A 25,538-nucleotide genomic window follows, 5' to 3' on the forward strand; every position below is an offset into this window, starting at 1 on the left:
TGGCTGTCCCATAAGCTTTGCACCACCCAACTATATCAAATCCAGACCAGTGTTTTCTCCTGTTCACCAAGTCCTCCACAGAACGGGTCCAAGCTGTCTACAATATCTCCAGCAGTGCCCAACTGAGGGCTGCGGTCAGCAGTTTCGGTCTTCAAGCACAGTAGAGCTTTCCACTGCATTGGGAAAGCAGTGCAGGAAACAGCACTTTCCTGTGAGCTGTGCTGAGTCTGGGGCTAACCTCCCAGGAATTAAGGGAATCTTATCTAATAATACATAAAATAATACACAAAATTCACCTACCACAAAAGACCTAGTATTGCATCCTGAAAAGGGACGTGACAGATCAATGCATTTCACTGAAATGCCCTCCACTGCCTAGGGATAATTTGTCTGATGGTAGGAGGTGGTGCTCCAGATAGCTAGGACACATACCAGACGGAGCTTTATAAATACCATCAGCCTGATGTGCATCCAGAAGGGAATACAGAGCCAGTGTGTTTGCTCCAGTCAGTGTTGTTAAAATGGGAGAAAATTATGCATTTAAATAAAACTCTTCTAGCAGGAGGTACAGCAGCACTTGAATGAGAAGCATTAAACACGCTTATTCCACTTCACCCATTAACTATTTTTAATTTTTAAGCAAGTTATTACAGCTACTATAATATTATAAATATTATATTACTCATTCAAAAAGATTAAATGGTCTCAAATAAGAGGAGATATTCTTGTTGCTGCTTTAGTAGCTCTTTGTGATTGGCTACCTGGCTTCTGTACCATTCCTCCATGCTTCTCTAGGACACCACGCTGGATGGCACTGGGTGATCTCAATTCCTCCTCATCCTAAGGGAAAGTAGAAACACCCAGCATCAAGCAGAATCAAGCTCTGAACATATCGCAGTTAAGTGAAACCACGTTGTGGGCCCATTTTGGTGTTACATTTGTGATCCATATCACGTAATCTAGGATGCTGCAAAGTGCTAACCTCTGTCTACGGCTGCACTGGTCGCCTGGGCTCCAGAAGAGAGGCAGAGCAGCATTCATGGAGGCAATCACCTCATTAGAAGCACTCCTTGGGCTGAGCCAATTTGCACCCCAAGCACCCGTTTCTCTCTGCAGACTACAGAGGGGCGCCGGCTGCTTTCGGCACTTAGGGCATCCACACCACACCGGCCAGGTGAGTCCCACCACACAGGACAAACAGCAGGGCTGAAACACTTCCTCCAGCTGTAATATAGGCTCTAATCTAACAGTTTACCTACACGTACTACAGGGTAATTTCTTATAATGTAAACCCTTTAAGGTGGGAAATAGTCCTTTTCAGTTTGTGTTTATACAGCACTGAGTAATGGCAGGATCATAGGTCAGAGCCAGGCTCATCAGCAGTCTTTAATAGTGCAAATTGATGACATACTCATTAGGACCAGTACTGGTAAGGGTGAGCAGGCTCCCCTGCAAAGACCCCGACTGACTCTTTGGTATGCGGCTTACAGCACATTCCCTTCTGACCCCTCAGTGAGGGGGGGGAGAAAAAAAGTTGATGTCAACGTGGGAAGGGAAGTCTTTCTTTGACCTTTCCCTGAAATGGGAACCCGTGAGCTGCAATCTGCTATCTCTGTCAAAAGGAACAGGACCCATCCCCACTGGACTCAGCTAAAGAGAGGACCAGACACCAATCCCTCATAATTAAGAGTGAATATGGCAAGAGTTGTGCTCGGACTGGGACAGGAGCAAGACCACTTGTTCCCTGATCACACCTTCTATTTTAAGAAATGTTTCTCACCAACAACCTGTGATTCATTCAATTAAAACTTTAATATGTAGCCTTTTTCTGTTATCCAGGCTCCCATCCAGTAAACATGACATTAGTTTTTCACAGCCTTTATTCGTTTCCCAACAAATAAGCACACCAGCATTCTGAAAACATTCCTCCTTTTGAATTGCAGGCATCTGATGCTCTGCTTCCAGGTACTTCTCTCTGCCACCCTGTGTACAGCCATTTTGGAAACAGCACAGACAAAAACAACGGCATTGTCATTGAACAAAGCTCCACTATCCAGGTGATGGAAGTTATCAATCTAGAGTTGAAGGACTTTAACAAAACGAATAGGAAAGAATCCGTGTAAGGTGGAAGAACGAGGAGACAGAACAGCCACTTTTCAGTCAGGAGCCACACACCATATGCTTTAGGAAATAACAAGTTCAATAGTCAGTTGATAAATAGCTTGCCATCAGAAAGTGCATTGAAAATGACATGTAATTGCCACATATATAAGCACAGAGTAAGCAAGAGCCATGCTGAACCATTCCACATGCAGCTCACTGCTGCTGCATGTTTTTGCCACCTGCTAACACAAATATCATCTCAGAGGCAGTCCCTGCTCCCCTAAGGTCACAGGCACATGGACGGAGTCACCCCAGGACAGGCATATGAGGAAGAGCCTCAGAGCAGCTGCGTGCCCGCAAACAGCTGCTCCTTGGTGGGGTGATGGAGGGAGGAACACAGATGAAACTGGAGCAATGTTTCTTGGGTTGGGGCAGATTTATCTCAGTTTATGGGGCTGCATCATGTGGCTGTAAATTTTTTTCTCCTTAGGACAGCTGGTGCTTTCCCCGATACCCCTTTCGTGTTTCTATACCCTAATTTGCAGTGGTCAAAGAACCTGATCTGACAGCACCCATGCCAACAGCACCTTTACTGTCTTCCCCAGGTTCCCAGGTCCTGCTGGCTCAACGACACTGCTCACACAGGTCCAGATCCAGCAGGGACTATTAAAAGATTTAAAGTCAAGTACATTCATAACTGCTTTCCTGAATCAAACCCTAAGTAAAGAGCTTGTCAACATAAATAAAGTTGCCAGACCGAGACCATGAAAGATACCTGTGATTACGCAGGTAGGATTTTGTGTGAGCTTTTCAGCATGATTTAGCTCCCGCCATTGTAAATGTGCAAGAATTTTAAATTCATCCTAGAGTGTGAGATTGGCACCTCTTCTAAAGAAATCCAAACAGTGAATAAATGCATCCTATAATAATTAAATATTCCATAAAATTAAAGAGACACTGTCAGGTTCTATCTGGCTTCAAAACGTTGGCATTACACAACACTCTCCAATAGAAAGAGCCCTTTCCTTTGATTTCTCCAGAGGCTTCTCAGGCTGCATCCCAATGGTGCCTGTCCTACTGCATGCATGGCCGGGAGTCCTAACGCTGGACAACCACGGGACGGGGAAGTACAACCGAAGTGCAGGTCAGACCTGGACCTGCCCCAGCTGAGCCTGATTCAGGAACTGAAGAAACAACCAAAGAGCGAGAGGTCAGTGACACATATGGTATTCACTGAGCTCCTACAGCCCGTGGTTTTATTTGTTATTACAGATAACGGCCTTTCTAAAAAGGAGGGAGAAATGGTGCTGGCAACATAGCTTTAAGAGCCCGAGGGAGGGGAAGCACAATGCCAGTGATCTGAACAGCTCGCAGCACCTGCTCCCAAACCGAGGTGATGTAGTCAACTGAATTAACAGTTTTAACAAGGATGATGTGACACACATTTTATCTGGCCCTGGCACAAGAGCCAACTATTGAGAAACTTGACATCCCCCGCCGGCTGAGCCTGCGCGGCCGTCCCCTCCGTGCGCATAGGATGCGGTACCGGGAATATATTGTGGCTCAGCTAAAAGCAGAGCGGGTGGCAGGACATCCATCTTCCTCCGGGAAGGTTGCTGGGCAACTGGCAAGCTTTTGGCTGGGCACTGACGTCTGCATGCACACGCGCGCCTCCTCCATCACTCGCAACTAACTTGATTTTGATGGATTAACATAAGATGAAAATCTACTGTGCCTCTCTCTCTCTCCCCCGACACACAGGGATCATTAAGATACAAAGGAAAATACGATAAAGCATCGACTTATAATGCATGCAGAAGACCGTGCAAAGGAAAACGCAGGCACTAATGAGATTAATGCTCTGAAGTGATCCCTTATTCTATGGTAGAGAAAAATATTTAGTTGGTAAAATCTCATAATAATAATAAAGCAAAACACAGATACATGCCCAAACGCTAATTCTCTTGCATCCTCGACTCTTTCGCATCCTTCAGAAATGCCATCTATTTTTTCACTGTTCCTTGTCAGACGATGTTTTAAGACTATTTCCGTTTACCTGCTGGAGATGCACCACTGGGATGCAGAAGTTCCCTCTAATCCGATCCAGCCAGGCATTTATACCACTCTTATTAGCTTGGTATCCAAGTACCCTACTGAGCTGCATTATCATTAATTGTTTCTCAAGTGTCAGCTACGGGCTCAGCTTTACACAGTACAAAGCAAAGATAGGATCCCTGCCCCGAGGAGTTTTACATGCTAAACAGATGGTTAATGACAGTAGCGTAATGACAGCCTTTGGACTGGTAGGGGATAACATTTATGGAATGGGGAATAAATTAATCAGGATTCATGACAAACTGCACTTGCTGTTCCTGGAGAACTCTGAAAATCTGGTGGTGACTGTTTTTCATGATACCCTGGAAATGTGTACCGGGCTTGTGACCCAAAACCAGAACCTCGGGTTTTTTGCAGATGAAAAGCTTTATTCTAACCAAAATTTTTTACTGAAAAACTGACCAATCTTCTTCCACAAAACACACACAGGGCGTTTTGTCAGAAAGGGGGAGAATTTTAACTAAACCAAAAATATTTAATGTAAAAAAAAAAAAAATATATATATATATATATAAAATGTTTTAGTTACCCCTGAGTTTAAAAAAGTTCTTTAAAAAAAAAGATGAAAAGGCAAAATGGAAAATGACCTAAGAGCTGAATGGGAATCGGAGATTAAGGCAGCAGATCATGCCAGTGGGGTGAACGCCGTGCCGAGAATACAGTAACGCACAAGGCTTTGGGCAGGTACAAACAAGGAGCTGGGCAGAACCCAGTAACTTCAAGGACAAGAAACTCAGACCTGCAAGGCAGGCAAAGGAAGCTGATGAGGATAACCACACCACGTGTGCATTATTTATTTCTCCAAGACCGGCATCAGGAGCCGTGCAAACAGCCCCAGGTGGCAGCAGGGACATTACTGCTGGGACTGGGCCGGGGAGGGGACCATGAACACCCACCAGCAGGGACAGGGCTGCAGGATGCTGGGCAGCATCTGCCACCGCATTGGGCTCAACAAACTAATTCTAACTGGCTGGGTCGTTCCTCAGGCTCTTAACATCTGGTTGTGGCAGGGCTCAAAACAGTGTTTCTGTACTCCTTGCCAGCACATTATTCGTTTCAATATACATATAAGGGGACTATTGGCTGTCATTAGCTAAGAGACCACAAATCCACGGAGCCTGACTTCTGGAGTACCCCATGCACAGCTGATGCACATGGGTGGGACAAGCAAGGTCAGAGACCATTTGAATTCTTCTAATGCAACAGATTTTAGCCCGTTGTGTTTTATTGCTATTGATGCTGATGTTAGTATCTTCAGTGCCAGAAAGCTCTTCATAATTTGGGTAACACATAGCATTAAGTACGGGGTATTTCTGTATGATCTCTAGAAGTCAATTTTTGATTTTACAATACAACCATGTAAAAATATTTTTTCTACTCTGTTTTGCAGTGTAACGCACAAAATGTTTTTTTTTTCTTCTCAATCTTATTGTGACCTTCTAGTATTGAGCAGGCTGCACCAGAGAGCTCTTCCCCACACACTAGTGCTTTCCTGCATTCTAGAAACACATTTCCAGTTTCTTATTCAACAATGACTCACTCTAAATTCCCTTGTGGACTTCACAGATCTTTAGATAAGAAGACACTGAAGCAGGAACTGTGACTACAGAAAGGCTTCTCTTGGATGGTGGAAGATGCAGGTCCAGCCACCTTTCAGTTATGTTGCCCCAGTTCTAGGCCTCCAAGTAACATTTTCAAAGGCAGTTAAAAGGCAAGGTCCTTTTTCCATTCCAACTGAAGTATTTAAGATCTTATAGCTCATTGAAAGCCACAGAAACTCGGTCACGTGTGCCATTTCTAAACCGACCTGTATTGTTATTTCTATGTGGGCACCTAAAAGCTTGCACATGTACATGCAAGGCAGGTAAAATACCTGCAAAAAACATCACAGAAAAAAAAAAAAATCATCAGCAATTACATTAAGACCAAAAAAGGTATAACCACTGAGCATTTAAATAAGGACACAACGGAACCTTTTCCCCATTTAGATGAAAACCTTTACACCTCCCAGTAACTTCAATGTAAATTCAACTTAGAACAGCTCTGAGACAATCTAAAAATGAATTTATGAACAGAATAATTGATAAGACTCTTGGGTCCTTATTTCTGTGTGCTCACATAATGGCAATTAAAGCTAAGCACCTTTGAACAGCCTCTAAACAAGCACATGGAAATCTAGGAGAACCTCTGAGTGGGGATTATGCATTAACCTAATGTTCATAATCATGTTCAGAAAGTTTGCTCTTTCAAAGCTTGAAACAGAAATGTTAATATTCTCAGGCAAATAAAAAACCTTAAGCTATTGCAAAAGGCAACTTTTGAATCAAATATATAATAGGTAATAAAACTTCAAAGGATTCATCGCACGCTGCAATTAAAATGCCCAACACAGATTTTTGAATCGCCTTCTCATTTCTAAGGAAACCTTTTTCCTCCAATAGCTAAATTCAGGTGAGCATCAGATCATTATTTATTTTACAAATAAACATATGCTTTCATCTGTGCTGCAGTGAAAAGAGCACAGCATCATAGACCAAAGTGGCAATCAAAGCCAGTTCCACCTCATCTAATCTTGTTCTTTAAGGGTTCACAGTATCAATCCTCTTCTCAGAAATCTTCAAGTATGAACAGTTAACGCAAAACAATGAGTGGCTGTACACAAGAGTAACAAGACCATAGGAAAAAATCCCACCCCCTCCCCAATTTCCAGACAATTAACTGGAAATCTTCCATATTTTAGAAGAGGAGAGGATATCTGTGTACAGCATGATGATAGATATGAGCAACAGATAGGAGCAGGCTCCAACAATTTCTGGTTAGCTTGCCTAGGAAAGGCAAAAAATAGGAACATCCCTGTGGAAGGTAAAACTTGTAGCTATGGCTTTACAATGAATTGCCGAACAAAACGCAAGCAGCAGGCAACTCACTGTCAGATTTGACAAAACACCTTGAACTCTTATTCTCATTAACACAACTGCCGATTACACAGTTCCCAGTACTGTAACTGAAGTCAATGCACCCCCACGGACCCAGCCAGGTGAAATTACCCTGTTTGATTGCAGTCCCCAAGTTGCAGAAGCAGAGGACACATCCTTGGGATGGGAATCCTCCGCAACTGCCTTATCCTAACAGTGTGAACAACTGCAGCATGAGAGCAGGTCTTGAGCACCAAGTTGGTATCGTACCGGCCTGCAAAAAAGTTGCAATAGACGTTCCTTTAAACAATAAGCAAAGAAATCATAGTAGGGCAGATGAATGAGTAGAATTTTTCTAATTAAATCAAACCCCATAAAATAGAAACTGCATGGTGTTTACGGCAGGAAGTCACCGACATCAGCCTAAAGGACTTATTTAAGAGTGGTCCTAGTAACAGCTGAACTAGCTTGAAGTCTTACACCCAAACTACACAATTTAGGCACTCCTTGCTTCCATTCGACATAGTTTCAAAAACCAGCTCTTCTGTAGCACAGAATTGAAAAACTGGGGAAAAAAAAAATCCCAGGCACTGCATCAGAAATCACTTCAGCTTATTTGGTGCCTTTAATTTTTATAGGAAAAAACCCAAACACCTTGCACTTAGTTAACTCTCAGTATGATGGTATCCATTTATCCTCAGACAAGTTCAACTTTATCCCTTGTAGCCTGTCCAAAAATGTAACAAAATCAAGATGGTCTTGTTTTTTAAGGACCAAAATCTGAGCATGACCATTTTCTTTTCTTCATTAGCAGAAGAATCCATATGTGGGACATAGGATGAAAACATAATAATGCTTAGATTTTGGGGGAAAACTAACACCACCAGGACAACAGGGGGAATCAAGAGAACAAAAATTAGAGAACTACATTCCTGTGGCCTACCAGAGTCTCTTTCACAGTATCTAAGAGGTGATGAGGTCAACCTACCACAGATGATCTCAGGATCCTCAAAAGTCATCAAGACCCTTCATTAGGACGAGGATTTTATCCGAGTCTCTGATAATTAACATCTTTTCTGCAGATGGCCTGAACAGAGGTTACAGCTGCTACTCTAGCTCCTCAAATGCTATTTCAGCTAGGACAAAATCCCACGAACAAATAAAATCTGAAAGCCAAGCCTCCTATGGCCAGGCACAACAGCCCCAACAGTTCCCAAACGTGCTCCTTTCCATTTCTGCTGAGGAGAGTGACTGTTTGCAAGTGATCTCAGCTGCTTACCTGGACACACATGGATTTTCCATGGATGTGTGCTCCATCTTTACCTACGCACTTCTGGAAATCCCCACTTTGCCCCAGATCTAAAGCGGCACCAGCTGCAAAGCCAGAGCATGCTGCGTGCATCACCAGCGTGGACGGCTGTAGGCAGCTTCCTGAGAGAAGGGCAAGCCTTGCAGTGACAACACTTCACAGACACCAGCACATCTGGATTTTGCTCCAGGTGTGCCACAGACTGCTAGGTGATATCCAGCCACCTGGAGCATCACGGTCCCCATCTGCTGAATAAGGGCAATTGCTTTGTGGGATGCAAGAAATCCTATAGATGTCAGGATAAAAAACAACTTCCTAATCTCATTCTTTTCCTACTGGTAATTATGTCAATGTTCCTCTCACGAAAACAAAAAACCCCAAAGCCCATATGTTACAGCTTTGTTAAAGGACCATGTTTAAAACCTGAAGAATCTGCTAAGTTTAAAGGCGCACAGGAAAAACATCAGGTGTAAACACAGAAAGCGCATTTTGTTGGTAGATATACTATGTCAACAGATACATGCCAGCTGAGGAACTGATATAAGCATATGTTTAAATCTAAGAAGAGAGAGACCTAGACCGAAACAGAACTGAAGGAGAAGCTGTTCCCTCTCTGAAATGGCACCGTGTAGGAAGAAAATGCTTTTTGTTGTGTTAAAACATCTCAACATTCTTTCTTCTTGTTTTTCTTAAACCTTCAAAACAAGACTTCCATACAGAATGGTGCAAGCAGAACTTAATGTATTAAAACATAAACAGTTTCACCTCAGGAGCAGCCACAGATCAATATGTGTACGGTGGCACTGAGCTTGCAAAACTCGCTCAAACTCCCAACTACAGGTACCAGCAGTTTGCCAGAGAGAGGCTACTGAAGCCTTTTATAGCAATTCAAGCTACAAAAGGACACCCCTCTATACACAATTATCACAGCCTGGCATATCAAAGCACTCTATATTCGAGGGCATCTGTCCACACGGTTGCAAACACTACTAACTAGATACTAACTTGGCACTAACCAAGGAGCTAAAAAAAGTCTTACCGTGGTCTACCACTGTAACTAAACCACTGTTTGGCCCTGGATTAATGAACATAATACCTGACAAGAGCAATTGGAGATTAATGGCCTGTAACTGCTTGGCTACCTTGTGCTCTATAGGGTCAAGCACATTAATGTCAGCAGAGAAATACTTTGTCTCAACCTGGTGCTAGCACTACAAGGACCCAATGAACTTGGAGATATGAGGGCTAGGTGCTCAGAGCCACTTTCTGTCACTAAGGTTTAGCGGTGGCCGATTCTCATGAGGAAGGGTCCCGACGCAGCAGGACTTTAGCTCCCCTGCAGCACACAGCGGAGGGATGTCCCAGCCAGGGCACATCGCACATGCCACCCTGCAGGACTCTGACTGAGGCGGGAGCTTCAGGGCAGCAAAGGCAGCAGACGTAAGCGAGAACAGGTCACTGCCTCCGGCCAGGGCTGGGGTGGAGACAGCCCGAGACTCAGACAACCGCAGGCAGCCCCCTGACCCCATCTGTTCTTTGCTTGGCACATCTTCGTACAGGAGAGAAATACGGGCCAAAATTTTCTCTTGCTCTTGGTCGCTGCATTGAATTGCAAAAAATTCACCACTCTAACATTTGCAGAAATATGCCTTTTGCTCTGTTTTACAAATCTGGTGTGTTTCCATGGGGCTCAGGACCCAACTCCTGAGCAGTGGCCAGGCTCGCTGGAGCACCTCTGCTCACCTCCGAATAACTCATGTGCTCAGGCTATACAGCTGAAACACTGCAGCCTAAAGCAGCACTCCTCAGATCTGGATCCCCACACGTATGCCCATACATAGTCCCCAGCTCTGCCTGAATTAGGGTTAGCTGATTATTCATCTGCTTTATCTTGGGGGAAAAAGAAACAACAGATAATCTGAATATTAAACTGGAACCACTCTTCCTGAGAAATTGCTTTCTGGAATGTATAGTGAAGAAAAAAAAAACGTAGGTAACTTATACAGCTCCCAGGGGAAAAATGAAAGAGTCCAGTAAACGTGCTGAGTAAATTTGTAAGCACATGATGCTGAGCCTCCTTCGAACTCCTTCAGATGAACCATTTCCCTATGTCTTTCAGGTAGCAGAAATTATGTTTGTGAGACCGCTGTTCATACGCAACTTCTGGGTGCAGACAGGAGTATACTAATACAACAAAAGGTTGTATTACCCTACGCTATGTCTTCAAACAACAGAGTAGTTCGAAATAATTTACAAAACCTCTCCCTTAACCCCTCTGTACCTTGGTTTCTCAAATGTAAGTGTGGAAGAAAGGGCCAGAAGGAAGGGAGAGGGAAGGACGACCCTGCGCTGCCTTGCAGGGCTGGCACCGTAATACACACACCACAGATCATGAGTTGCTCTGATACGACAGGAGCAGGAGCCACAGCAGCCAGGATGTCCTTCCACACTCAGTACATGCTTGGGAAGTGTGTCTTGGCCACAGAGGTCATACAGCTTTCAGAGATGCTGCCGGCACTCAGAGAGGGGATGCTCGGTTCGATGCACCAACCCCTCTCAAGCTCCAGGGCTTCCCACGGGGCCAGCAGCAGCCAGAACTCTCCTGCTGTGACCCAAGTCCCCACCAGCACTGGATGCTCCCCTCCTCACTAGCTCCAGCAATATCCCTTAAAGAGGACCTGGAAGGAGCTCCAAACATACGTGTGCTGTAGGTATCAGCCCCTAAAACATTGCTATGGAGCACACCGGAGCAGATATACAGTAGAGCACATCAAAGGAAGAAACAGGTGATAAAAAGTGGCAGTCTGTAAATGCACCTTTGACAATTTTTACTTTGCAGTCTCCTCAGCCAACAGTGCTTTAATAAAATATAGTCAAGAGAGCTAGCTTCAGCCTGCCTCTGAGAGCAGTGGACCTCCGGCCATGAGTGGGCATGGGGTAAACAGGGGTTTCTTTTCCCAACACTACCCCCTCTCCCCCTTCTGAATCCTCACCTGCCTTCACATACCTCCCCATCCCAGCAAGCTCTTTGGGGCAGAAACCCTTTTATCTGCATGTCTGCAGGATGCACACTGCAGCCAGCCCCTGAGCCTCATAGAGCTTCAATACCATCAATGCTACAGCAGGGTCCACCATGGATGTTTGACTCTCAAGAGCAAAATCAGCTCTGTCTAGCCAGAGAAGAGGAAAAAGAGACCAAAACAAAACCCCGAGCATTAGTCACTGTTAACTGTTCTTTCCAGAAACATAATATTGAGAGGATTTCACATATTTCCTGGCAGGGAGATTTCATAGTGGCTTTTAAAAATGGATGATTAGTAAGTTATAAATCCCCATAGCTAAGATCAGCAAGAAATCCTTTCAAACACACATACATACACATTAAAACTTGAGTATTTTACCTTTCCCCAAAAAAAGCAATCGCTGCTGTCAAGTACACCCTTCTATTACAGACACACTCTTTTTAAGAATAGCTAATCAGAAAAACATACAGAGGTATTTAATCAGGTGGGTTTTTTTCTTTAATGACCTAATGTTTTGGTTTGCAACTGCTGCCAACTCATGCTGGGTGGAAATTTAGTACTGTCAGCATTTAATTATTATTTTAACACCGATTTCTCTACCTTCCTACAGTGAAGAAATAGCTAGAAAAAAATGCAGCAATGAGCAGCTTTTTAAGCCATTAGACGCCATCCTTGTTATTTAGCCATATTGGAAATGACCATTTAAGGACACACAGAAGCTCACTCTGCCATCCCCTGTTAGGGCAGATGCTCCCCAGTTTGCATCTCCACAGCTAACCGGAGGAACAGTGTCCAAGGGACAGCCAGAAGGGACTGCGAACACCTTGCCCTGGAAGCTCGCCAGGCTGTGACATGGCTCATCAAAATATGTGCCAAAGAACTGAAAACACAAAGCACCTGGTTGGTGTTGTACCTTGGGCCATAAAGAACAAATCAGACTGGTTCTTTTTGTCAGCTTAAAACCCATTTTCCTAATTTTTCCCCTCGCTGTCTGAAACAAATAAACTCAATTCTGCAACCTGTAACAGGCTACAGGGAAAATATGTGTGTTGATCTGCTGCAGACTGCAAGATGGGTTTATTTGATTCACACAGTGGGGGAAAAAAAAAAACAAAAAAACCCCCAAAACCCAGGCTGTATGATTTCAGAGGAAATTCAGAGCTGTGCTGCTCATGGTAAACTCCCAGCACCATGCAAGTGTTGCACTTCATGGTGCTCTGGAGCCGGGACGGGTGCATGGAGAAGGCTCTCCCCACACTCCTAGACAGTCTGGTGAGAGCTCGCTCCCTGCTTTCTCCAAAAAAGCAAGATTTAGGGTTCGTCCCTCACAAAAAACAATGGAGAAATGAGACTGCGGCAAAGCAGGGCTCCTGACAGCATGTGTTAAATAGCACAAAGCAGGAAGGGCTGTGAGGACGCACGCGGATAACTTTATCTTCCAGAGCGGATGGAGTAGTCAGCCACACACTTATTAAAACAAGTATTAGTCTGTGATAACAATCTAAGATAACACTAAAAGGTTTGTCACCCAAGGAAAAAAAAAAATAGAAGCCAAAAAAAGATGCTATTGCTGGACCCGTGTCCATAGAAACCACATTTAACCTTAACAGAAAGTCCCACTACACCGGTGACTCCTTACTTGAGAAACACAAGCACCCTGTTTCGTATATGCTGACCTTTGCATACAGTCACACTCATATGTAAAAGAGAAACATGTATATATAAACTGACAAGAATGGAGGTTAGGAACAGGGAGGTGACAAATTTTATTTCTCTGACGGCAAGGTAGGGCTCTCTTGCCAGTTGGCAGGAATGAAGCATTGCTCTCCTCTACCTGAAAAAGAGGTCGTGTATGTGGCGTTTAATATCCAGATGGTCACTATAAATGGAACCTACCTGTGACAAACAGAGGCAGCTATTTCATCTGCTTAATATTAACTCTTCTCACAGCATGCTTTACAAGTCACATTCCTGGAGCGAAGGGCACGTGTTTTAAGAAGTCACGTACAATTCCAGTTTTGCGGAGTAAAAGAGAGGGAAATAGCCTTGGTCACTGAGAGTATTTGAATGTCACTTTGTTAGGCTGTGCATTGCATTTGACAGAGCTAGCAAAGGAAATGAGAAGTGATAACTGATAGTGCCATGATTAGATCAGCCACCTTGGGAAAGGTGCTGAAGCAGAGATATTTCACTAAAATAAGGAGAATCCTGGGAATAGATTTCTGGCAAGTGATCGCAAAGGAGATATGGCCAGAATTAGAAATGGATTTTGCAGGCAGATAAAATGTAATAGATAGAAGGCAGCTCAAAATGATATATTGTGAGGGCCTATAGAGTGACTATAAAGTTTGTTCGCAGTTATTTAACATAGAGATCCTAGAAAGACTTAACTTCAAAATACACTTGCTGTGTTATTAACTTTAATGTACAGAAATAAAACAATGTTGCATTAAAGCTCTCTAGTAAAAAAGTAAGCTGCCTTCTGCCCAGCTACCCACCTCTGACTCCACTGGAGTTGCATTACTTTATACCACAAGATAGAAGTGGAACAGGACTCTCTTCTTGAGCTTCTGACTGGCAAAGAAAATGTACGTTTCATTATTTTATCTTGAGGGAAGTTGCTTTAACAATGAAAGATAACTACTGGCAGTGGTAATTAATGCATTGTAATAAACTCATTACATGCATTTCTGTAATCTAACCATGTTTTCTTCTTCTGCAGCTCACAGACGAAGCAGTTCTTTAGGCTGCTACTTTAGGGGAAGAGGGTTAGCTTTATTGGCTATTAAAAAAGGCTTCAATCATCCTGCTGTCCACGTCTGTCTCTCTGTCTCCTCCTTAGTAGGTTTAGCCAATCAAATTTAAATTTAAAGACAACTAGCTTCTTGCAGTTCTGTAAATCACAGTGGCCAAGACAGAGACCTTATGAGTATGCTAACTCGGGGAAAGGCTGCTACCTGGGTTCAGTCATTAGACATCAGAGTTCATCTCCACAAGACAAACGCGTTGACAACCCATCTTCATTTGATCCCATAGTCACAAGACTTCGAGATCAGTCTATGGGCTTAAGGATCTGCGTGTCAGTAAAGGCCAATACACAGCGCCCAGGGGGCTAAGTTTGGCCCTCTGCTCCTCACTTCATTGGCTGGTAAGGTGTTGAATTTTGTACAAACAAGTAATGGATTGCATGTTGTTCATAACAAGATACAGATTTCACAGTTACAGCAATATAAATCTATGTTGCAACATATCTGTGTATAAAGAGGTCTTCTCATCCACTAGCTCCAAAGAGCCGTATGTGCATCACTTACACTGTCAGAGTGGGAATACTCACATAAATCACCTTTGGTACCAATGGCGAACGAGCTTGAGAGAGCGAGGGTAGCTGGGGAAGAGCCAAATATTAACACTGTTTACCTGCCATTGGAATACAAATTAATAATAACCACCATCACCATCACTACATCAGTGATGGCAATGGAGCATCAATTTCTGCATCCATAAAATCAGATGCAACTGCCACTGCATCCCATGGGAGCTCCGCATGAATACATGGAGGTAGACTTTAAATATCAACCACCTACATGATCAAATACCAAGCTATTTGCTCAGGCAAAAACTTCACTGAAATCAGCTAAGACAATCACAGTCGATAGATTTTGGCATGAAAAGGGACAAGCTTCAATTTTTGCCAGCGTTCATGCCCACATTGGCACCAGAAGGAATGACTGGCTAGATTTTCCAAAGTGCTATGCTGCTTGCTTCAACATTTGTAGAAGTCAAGGCACTTTCTCACCTACAGATGTTGCACCTGGGCTGAACCTCTTGTCCTTTGCATTTGAAACAAAAGTTTCATTCCCAGCACTAGTACCTGAGAGTCTCTATCAAAACAAAGCTCTACTTTCAAAATAAAACAAGCTCTTCCCAACAGCCCATGAGCTGAATCCTGCTGCCTGACTTTGTTGTTGCTGTTTTGGATGAGCGAGAGCTTGGAGGGCAGTTTCTGTCTATATTAATCAATATTTAGGTGGTTTCCTGCCCATTCATTCATGTGCTGAAAGTGTTTTTGACAGTAAGAAATCCACTGAACGTAAGCAGGCCAGTATCAGCTGCTTGAGAAATGCCAATAATACTGTGCATACCCTCCAAATTTCCCCAATGTTCATATGCTATTAGCAGGTGACAGGAACTTAAATAAAGCATGTGAAATATGAAAGCAGGACAGATAATTATGTTGGTGTAGAGACTTCTATACTGGAGTAATTTTTGCGTCAAATACCTTGTTTAGGCTGTAGGTTTTTGGGGTCAGAAAGAAAATCTTCTTTCCACACTATGTCCATGACAGAGCCAGGTGCTTGGGATCCCTGCTGCTCTGTGGTCCCAGCTCTTACCCCCACACACAATTAGCAGTAGTTAATAGTAGTAAGCAAGACTGAACACAAACTCGGAATGAAAATTACTACGACAAAAAAAATCTGCTCCAGATTTCAAAGCAATTCCTGAACTGCCCACGTCACACCATGAACAGGCATACTCATTTGAGCAGAGAGCACTTTGCACAAAAAAACAAAAAGGGAGGAAGCCTGGCTTGAATAAAGGAAGTGCAGCCCACACGGGGAGCGGGCAGAGTCCACCAGCTTGGGACATAACCCTCTCAGGGAGAAAGGGCAAGTGGGCAAGACTGATACTATTCTTATCATCAGCGTAGCAACGGCTGTTGCATGCAGCCCCTTAATGAAAGATAACACAGCTTTTCTGGTAAAAAAGCCTTTGCTACTAACACTGTGAAATTATCCCCCTGGCCACCTCTGGACAGAGAGATCACCAGTCACGAACAGGCAATGGGAGTGTCCCCACCCATCAGAAATGGCACCCCAGCTTACAAAAACCAAAAGGATTTTTAAAATGCACTTTACTTGATGCTGTGGGTTTTTTTTATTTTTCTTGTCTTGGTACAATTAAACTGGTCTCATTTCTAGTCAGGCTGTTTCCAGTCATTGCAGCGGGCCCCAGGACTGTAAATGGGTTGCAGTTGCTCCAGTAATGAGACCTGCTTGAGAACAAGGGTGACCATCCTAACACACACGCCTAATTTCTACACTTTACCTCTTTTTTCCTACATTTACCTCATTTTTTCCCATCTGCGCTTTCTTCCTCCTTGCACAAAGCTGCTCCATGGTGATATATGTCCAGACTGCAATCTCCCGCTCAGTCACAACACATGCTGAAGCTGTGGTATTTTCCTCAGACCATCTTCACCACACCCCAGCCCTGCTCCCACCAGACATGGCAGACCAGAAGGGAACCCACCCTCCGCCTCCCGGGCCCCCCCGTGCCCATGGGTGGTTCAGCACCACCCCGCTCCCCCCCCCCGGGGCCTAATAACGGGGGTCTGGCAACCACAGCTACAACGCCGGTATATTTAATCAAAACCCTGTGACTTCCCAGCACCTGTTTGAATTTCCTGAGCAATAACCTGACTGCAATGCCTACCCCAGGAGCCCGACTGCAACCAGCACAGCACCCAGCTGGAGGTGCCCAGGGTAAAGCAGGGCTGACATGGCCACTTCACCCCCCAGAACAGCGAGGCACAGAGCTCTGCACAGAGCAGCCGCAGCAGCACCGTGCAGCACGGCGTCAATTAGTGATGCTGCCGTAACTATCCCCAGGACGTTGATCTGCACCATTACATGAGACTGCTTTGCAACAACAGAAGACAGGGAGAAAAAAAAAAAATCAGGCATACCAGTTAAGATGTAGTTTATTTATAGCTCAGCTTTTCAAAATTTACTAATTGTAGTAGAGACTATTCAGGGCTCACATCTCTAAAGAAGTCAATGTCATTCCCTTTCTCTTCTCAACCCTAAATAATATGTGGTAAGGTTTTTCTATTCTTGCTTCCAGACTGAAGGACTTTCGTCCCGCCTTGGCTTCATGAGATGCTGTCTTCTGGCCCTCCTCGTCCAGCGACGGCTCTGTACCTCCACGTCCTCCCCCCCCACTCACCAGGAGTGATCTTATTCACTCACACATCCATCGCTACCCTGCCAATGAGAAATATACTTTCCGTCGCCGACTCTCCTCTCTAGCCAAGCCCATCTCTCAACCTGCCTTGCTGACATCTCTTGGCTGGGCATCTTGTCGTCAAATCAAACCCAATATAGCTGCAATGGACCTTTTGATCTTTCTTCACTTGCCCGGCCTCTCTATCACTTTTGAACAAACTTCCATCCTCCCTGTTGCTCTGGCCTGTAACCTCTTCCAGTTTCCCCATCCTCCACATCTTCACTCTTCTTGTAATACCACCAGAAAGACCATCAGCTGTTGTAAGTCAGTGTAATTCCACTAACTCCAATGGCGTTCTACCAATTCACAAGAGATGAGTTTCTGTCCTGGTGCCTCTAAAAGCAAATATATTCTATTTGACAAGTAAAAACCTCCAGCCAGGTCCCTCAACATCTACTGCATTTATTACTGTGACCTCTTGTCCTCTCCGGTCTCCCAACAGCCACACTCTTTCCAATACACGTAACCTCCTGAAATTCTTACCCGGCCCTTAGTTCTCCACTGCTCACAACCCAGAAGTTTCCCTTCCACTCTGAAGCCTCCTGTACCTACCCACTGTCCACTCCTCAGCCACGCTTGGCTTCTTATGCCTTCTGAATATGCCTGAAGTAATTTGGTGTGCTTACAGTATTTAATTAGCAGTAACAAATCATGTACTAATTCAGAGGCTTATTTTATGGTAAAAAAAAAAGAAAAAAAGGAAAAAAAAAAGGAAGGAGAGTCACCATGGAAGTTCAACACCCAATTTCAGATTGGGACACAATTAAAAAGCACCTGTTTAACACAATGTGGGCACACAACTGCAAACTTATGTACTTAATCACCAAGACTACATGAAGTGTTACATCTTATTTGTGCCATCCCAATACCAAGCACTGTGCTATCCCAGGTAAGGCACCTGGAAGTTTCATAACCATTTTAATACCAGTATAAACCTCTGCTTAAACCAAACATGTTGCAGTGTAAAATGATGCAAACAACAACACCCGTGTGTCTTCATGCTCTCTGGACCACACCGTTAAGTTTTGTAACGGTTGGAGGCTTGGCACTTAGTGGCTCCAACCTAACCATCGCTGCTATCTTTGTACAAATGTTTCCATTTTGTAAAAAAACCAACCAAACAAAAAAAGAAAACCAAAAACCCTTGCATGTTTTGTTCAGTTTACTATCTATTGGAAAAAGAGAAAAGCTCTTTCCAAAAAGCACAATAGCGCCTGCATTTAGGCTTTTCCACACCTGGAGGGATGTGAGAGTATGGGGGCAAGATCAGGCTCTTAATGAGACTGCTAAGGAGTTCACCATATGCACAATGCCAGAATGATAAAATGTTAATGAAGTGAAAGTATATTAGTGAATTATTAAAATTTCGCTCCTCTCTGCAAAGCACAGAGTGAGGAAAAACTCAGTGAAGATAATAATAAAAATAGGATCAAAACATTTGGATCCCTTCTCCACCTCCAACAAAAAAGCTTTACAAAATCTGGTGTTAAAATTAACATATTAATTGGGTAGCTTCTACAAATGATCTACTGTAAAACCCAGATCAAAACAAGTTGAAGTAGGGGGTAAAATGAGATTTAATCCAGTTAAATCTGGATGGGTCAGACTTTCAGCTTCCTCCCATCTCTAATAACCTCTTGTAACCCCTCTAATGTCTCCGCTCCTTTCCGCAGCAAGCCTAGCCAGCAATTAAATTGGCAACGAGAAGATCTCACTGAGGGGAGTAACACCGAGCGCAGTTCTGCAAGGATGGGTTGGGCTGGGGAGTTCGCATCTGCTTGCTGTGCCAGAAGCCGACTTCATCCAGGGAAAAGGTTGGCCTCTCTACAAAGCCCAAGAGAAAAAACAAAAAGCAGCTCTATACCAGGGAGCCGCAGAGCTGCCAGGGGTTGGATAGGGGAGCCTGGCGAGCCTGAGACAGGAGACAGGATCACAGAAGACACGAGGCCACTCCTTGGTTCAGCAGGGCGGGCACAGGTCTTGCAAAGAACTACACTAAAAAGAGCAACAGCTTTGCCATACAGTATTAAGAAGCAATTTCCAATAAAGCTGCCATTCTGTGAAATGCTTTCCAGAATCTAGCTTGGATTGCCTTGTACGTAAAGCCCCGTCTGTTAGGAAGTCTGGTGTATTTTCCTTGCAACGAAAATATGCCCAGACATCACGAGTGGGCTTTATCAGCAAACAGGTGGCAGGTAAGCAGTTTGCAATTAGGCTCCCACTGGGGAACCTCACACTCAGCCTGAGCAGAGTTCATGTACAGGGTCCCACCACAACACAGCACATGGGAGGTGAGCAAAGGAAGAAGCCAGTGTGGGCCAAAACCATCCCAGCCCTTAAATAATAACTATCTTTATTTGGTTTTAACCTATTTTCAGTAAAAGGTAGAAACATCTAGTGTAGGAAATTTCATTGTATACTAGCATTAATATAAATTCCTGCTCATGTTGGAAAAAACAACAGTGTCAAACAGCTAGGCAGATCTTTCCATTCAGTGGCACCTACCAACGCTGACCACAGATCACACAGCCTTGCCATCCATCTGTCCTGCTGTCAGTGTTGACAGAAAGACCATCTCCAGCAAAGAGACTCTTAGACTACAGACAGAGAATTAAAAGGAAAGAGCAACAAAATACTGTCCAGCATAATAAGCAGAAGTTTCACCTCCAGCAGACTTAGCCTGTCCAATTTTTGCAGACATTATGGAACAGATGAGCTTTATGGAGAGTCTTGAAGGAGCCTAATGTCACTTCTGTTCCTCCCTGAGAGAGGTGGGGAAAAACTGACCCCTGGCAAGCAAGCGGCCACCAGCACCTGGGCTAATGTGAGGGTGATCCTACACAACTTGAACCACCTGAAAGTCATGTGTCCAGCCATGGCAAGTTTTAACCATTCCCCAGACCCCTCTCACCAGCCACCTCCAGAGTGGGGCTATCCCACCACTTCGCACCCATCCTCAAGGGGCACAATTGGGGCACAGGGAGCCTCGCTCCACTGTGGGCTACGCAGGCAGCCAAGGTGCAAACTTTAAGCTAGGCAACCAACTTCAGTCCAGATCAACTGAAGTCCCAAGACTGCTAAAGGCAGTGGCGTTACAGTGAAGTTAAGGAGGGTTTGAGTGGCCCTGATGATTGGCAGTTCGACTTTGGGCACCTTAAATGAAGTAGGATTTCCAAAGCCTAGGAGAGAGTTGCTTCCCAAAAACTGCCTTGCCTTGCAGAGCTTCAGGCTGCTTTCCCAGAATCAGCTGATCACTTCTGCGATGGCTTCAGCCGTAAGTTTTACATTTAAATGAAATGCTGTTTTGTTGGAGTCCTTTTTTTTTTTTTCATTATTTTGTTACAGTTTTACTTTGGCTTGGCCATGAGAGCAGGTAACAAGCCAAATGCGGTTTCATTAAAAATATTTCAAAATTGTGGCCAAAGTCGTGCTGCACTGTATTACGTCTGAAGTCATGAACTGGCAAATTCCAGCATCAGCCAGGACAGTCCCGTTCCAGCCCTGCTTAGGCTTCTCAACAGCCCTGGCAGCCTCTTCTGCCAGGAACAGCTCCTAACACCAAGACATCTCCTATGCCAAAAATCACTACTTGAAGCCACTCAGCATGCCAAGCAGCTTCTTACAAGTTTATGTAACTTTTCCACGTTTCCTCCTCAAAACCCTCTGCGAAAGTTCAGCTTAACACCATAAATTCTCCGTTGTGAGTCAACATCGGAGAAATAACATTTATTTCCCTGAACCTCCCTGCTTACTAGAACACAAAGACCTAAACCCAAGCCCTCGCCTTTAGTCTGGACCTTCATCCAAAGCCGTGTCTAATCTTACAAGCCTCCAACCTGGCATCCCAGCCATGCCACGCTGGACAGGGACCAGTAAACGACTGGTATTTTCTGGAACCACTGCTTATATTCTCACCCCTGACTCCACATCCCAAATACATACACACCGCATTGGCGCATTAGCACGAGTGCACTCAGGAAAGGCAGACACATTTTCAAAGTTTTAATCCATTAGCAATTGCTAATTAAGGGGTAATTAATTTGACTCCGAGCTCTGCTCCTAATTTGCCTTGCAACTTTGGGCAGTCCATGTGAAAGGCTACATTTTGGCTTCCTATGCTCATACAACTTTTGTGGATATTAATAAATGAATTTCTGTAAAGTGATTTATGATCCATGATGAAAGGCAGTTCAGAAGTGTAAGGACTGCTCCTATTAGTAAAGTAACTGGTGCATTTTTTGATCTTTCATTCTAAGCGGGGGGGGAAGAAAAAAAAGCCTATCGGAGTATAATTAATGAGGCTCAAAAGGTATAAATTGCAAATTGGATACTTTTGAAAATGTGGCCCAGAGAGGTTGGTGGGGTGGTTTTTTATAACAGCAAAAAAATGGCAGGACAACACAAGCATTTAATTTCTTGCATTTCCCTTGGGAACGACTGACACTACAAAACTTTTACAAACTAAAACCATTAGAGATAAATAAGAGTAGCACAGACACGAAGGATGATGGAGGGTAAATCTAGAAAGTACCTAATCCAGCTCATTTCCTTCACTGCGCAAAAACAAGTAACTGACACACTTCCTGCCGGCGACCCTTCCTGCAGATAAGGGTGCTCCCGACAACAGGAAATTCACTTATAGAAGCAAGCACACTTTCGCTACCAAGCCAAACTTTCTCCATTTGAACTCCACAGCTATTAAAAGCAGCATCTGGCTCATCAGACGTGAGCTGGATTAAACGAGCAACTGCCCAACTCCCCAAGTCTTTCCCCGACGCAGGGAGGGGGGTCCCAGCAGCTCCTGCACCCCAGTGCCAGCCCAGCCCAGCAGCCAATGGGGACTCCTCGCCCAGAAGCAGGCGCTGCTCCCTCTGACTTTACCCTCCCTTTAGGCTGCTCTGCCGACAGCCAGAGTTTAAAGCCAGGCCTTGGGTTTTTCGGATGGCAAGATCCAAAGGTGTGGGTGGAGAGGGCGCTGAGCACCTTCGCCTCCGTGCCCTGCAGGATTTACCTCCTGATGCACAAGGCTTGTTCACCAGCCCCTGGTTTTCTTAAGAAATAATAATGCAAAAAGTGAAATATGCAAGCAAAGAGGCAACAGAGGTCGAAGCGGTCATTTAAGGTTTCAAAGCGATGATTTATACAGTGGGTGAAGCATTCAAATGCTTCTTCTCGGCTTGGTCACTGCAAAATGAAGATTAAAGGGAGCAACAAAATGAAATGTTTTGGAGAAAACACAGTGAATACTCAAAGACATATCTCCATCACAAACCTCTGAAATCAACGGCTGCTGCCGAAGAAAATAAGCAAAAACACTGAAATCTTTCTTTTGAGTTTGCTGTGAAATACTTCTCTCCAGCTCCAAAAGCAAAATAGCTCTCTCCTTTCACACACAATAAACTTTCAATAGTCCAGCAAAGTAAAACTTCAATTTACCACAATAATAGTCTGATTTTCTCATGCTGCATTTATCAGTAATGAAGTATATTTTATTCTCGTATCTCTGCTTTTGTCCTCAAATAGCATGCTATAACCAAATGGTGATTTCTTTTTTTTTATTAAAAGCAATCGCACAGGGTTTCCCATAGCCATTTGCTTTTTTTCTTTTTTTTTTTTTGCAGGTGAGGCGGAGTTGTGAAATGGCCTTAATACTCAAGTCCAAATTATTACATTTTAATATAACATTGAAATGAGGAGGAACAGAGGGAGACCTAATCAATCCCAGCTTTCTCTCCCAGGTCCATAGATTCCCATGAAAAGAAACATGGCCTGGTCATTCGATTAAAAAAAAAAAAAAAAGTCATCCCTCGCTACTATTTATTTTAACCCCCTTGGTCCTGCCGCTTTGAGCCTTTCCACCCACAGCAGGCAGCCCCCAGCAGCAGCTGGGGCAGGACACCCACCACACGGAGGGCAGCCCGGTGGACACGGGGCAGGCAGGCTCTGTCTCCCTAACTCCTCCTTGGGTGGAAAGTGCGGGACAATGTCCAGAGAGGAAAGAGGGGAGACGGCGGCACGGGGTTTTATTGTAAAATGACCTTGATTTGACAGGCACGTTCTCAGGTTTCAACAGATGCTGTGGGAAAGGCAACAGCAGCCAAGGCGGTCTGCAGGCATTTCTGATGATATGCAGACTTTTTCTTTTTTTTTTTTTAAATAAATGGGGGGGTAGTCTTCGCAGTTTCCATGACAACAGTGTCTCCACTTGTCTGTTATTAGATACCATCCGCTTCCTGTGTCTAAATTTTTAAACCAATCAGAAAAGTGTTTATAGATTTTACAGCTCCTGGGACAGTCCCTCTCCTCCAAGAGAGCTACTTTAATGACACGTAACGCTTAGGCAGCCAGGGCTGCAAGGCCTTATATTTTTGGCTGCAAAGTGATCACAGTTTATGTTGTTTACCGGCTGATACGTGGGCTACGCTGGAGAAAACCGGGGGGTTGCTGCCTGATTTACTGTGCCCGTAACAGACGTTACCACGTTGGGTTTTTTAATACCACACAAACTCGTTTTCATTGTTTGTTCCTTTTTGTTTCTGATTCATCCCATGAAACAGCACAAGCTCTCCCTGCGTGAAAAATGATTGTCTAAGAGACGCCGTTATCCCACCGGAGTAACGGTCTGCTCTGACGTAAATGGCTCCACAGTAAAACATCGCCTGCTGCAATTAAAGTTTCAGTAGACTGGCTTGTAAGAGCAGTCGTGCCGTAGCCGTGCAAACAGATTTTCACAGACATATTTTTGATAATATAAATAATAACTGACCGCAGCGTAGTTGGCAGGTTAGTAAGGAAACGCTTCTCCAGGGGGCAGGGGCACACGCATATATCGTGCAGGAGTTAATTCACCGTAACTCCAGACAAGTTAAGAGTCAGCACTGAAGAACAGCAAGCACGGGAGAGACGACGTGAAAACAAGAAAACACCCTTCCTGGCGGCTCTGACAGACCAGCCCTACCAGAGGATGCCCTTCAGGCGTGCGCGCACGCACAGACGGAGCCCCTGAAGTACCGAGCGGCTTCTTCCCGGGCACGGATCTCACAGGCAGGAACAAAAGGGCCACGTCCGGGCGCCCCCGCGGAGCCGGGGCCGCGGCCGGCGCTGTCGGGGCACAGCCCGCCCGGGATGCGGCCCCGAGGCCGCTCCGCACGCGTCCCCTGCTCGCCCCGGGGGGCACCCCCCCCCCTCGCCCCCCGCTGCCCGCCGCCGGGCAGCCGCCTCCGCGCCGCCCTCTCGCGTCCCCAGCGCGGCGGGGCTGCGCGCCCGGCGGGGCTCGGCGGCGGGACGGGGGGCGGGCGGCGCGGGGCAGCCCCGACTAGGCTAACGCCCCGCCCGCGGCGCCCAACGGCCCAGCGGCCCCAAAAGTTTGGCCGGGGCTCCCCGCCGCGGGAGGGACGGGGCGCGGGGGCGGCGGCGACTGGCCGGCACCCACCCGCACTCACATACACGCGCACGCTGCCGGTGACACCGCGAAACGCCATCGCCGCGGTCGTTACCTCCTCGCCGCGGCCCTTGGCTCCCGCCGCCGCCGCGGGGGTGGGTGCTCCCCGCGGCCGGCCCCGCTCCGCGCCCCGCGGCGGGAGGCAGCCGCAGCCCGCGCCGCCGCCTGCCGCCCCCGCCCCCCCCCCCCCCCGGCGGCGGCGCCGCGCCCCGCCGGGCCCTAGCGCCGCCCGCCCGCCCCGCCTCGCCCCGCCCCGCCGGGCTGCCCCCCCCCCCCCCCGGAGCTGGCGGCGGGTGCCCGGGCCGGGCCTCCCCGAAGGAAACTTCGGGGGGGGGGGGGAGCGGCGGAGCGGGGAGCCGGCGGGAGCGGGCTGGCGGGTGCCGCTTGCCGGGGGGTGTTTTCCCGCGGGTGCGTTGGGGACGCAGCTGCCCTGGGGCTGGGGGAAGGCGGCGGATGGCCGGTCCCACATTTTCTTTCCCGTTCCTCTCTGGGGAAACGCCGCTCGGGCCCGCTGCCCCACCGGGGCGCCCACCCGGCCCGGCCTGGCCCGGCCGACTTGTGGTGCG

The 25,538-nt window shown here is 45.8% G+C and overlaps 1 protein-coding gene across 1 annotated transcript in view; it reads right to left on the reverse strand.

Moving 5' to 3' along the window:
• The window catches only part of FOXN3 (forkhead box N3), a 215,637-nt gene extending 190,508 nt beyond the window's left edge, over positions 1-25,129 (reverse strand). The window contains exon 1 of the mRNA XM_052782952.1: positions 25,028-25,129. The gene's annotated coding sequence lies outside the window, so the exon portion shown is untranslated. The remainder of the gene's footprint in view (positions 1-25,027) is intronic.
• Between the last annotated feature and the right edge of the window lie 409 nt (positions 25,130-25,538).

This window comes from Harpia harpyja, chromosome 3 (assembly GCF_026419915.1).
Source record: "Harpia harpyja isolate bHarHar1 chromosome 3, bHarHar1 primary haplotype, whole genome shotgun sequence".
Classification (NCBI taxonomy): domain Eukaryota; kingdom Metazoa; phylum Chordata; class Aves; order Accipitriformes; family Accipitridae; genus Harpia; species Harpia harpyja.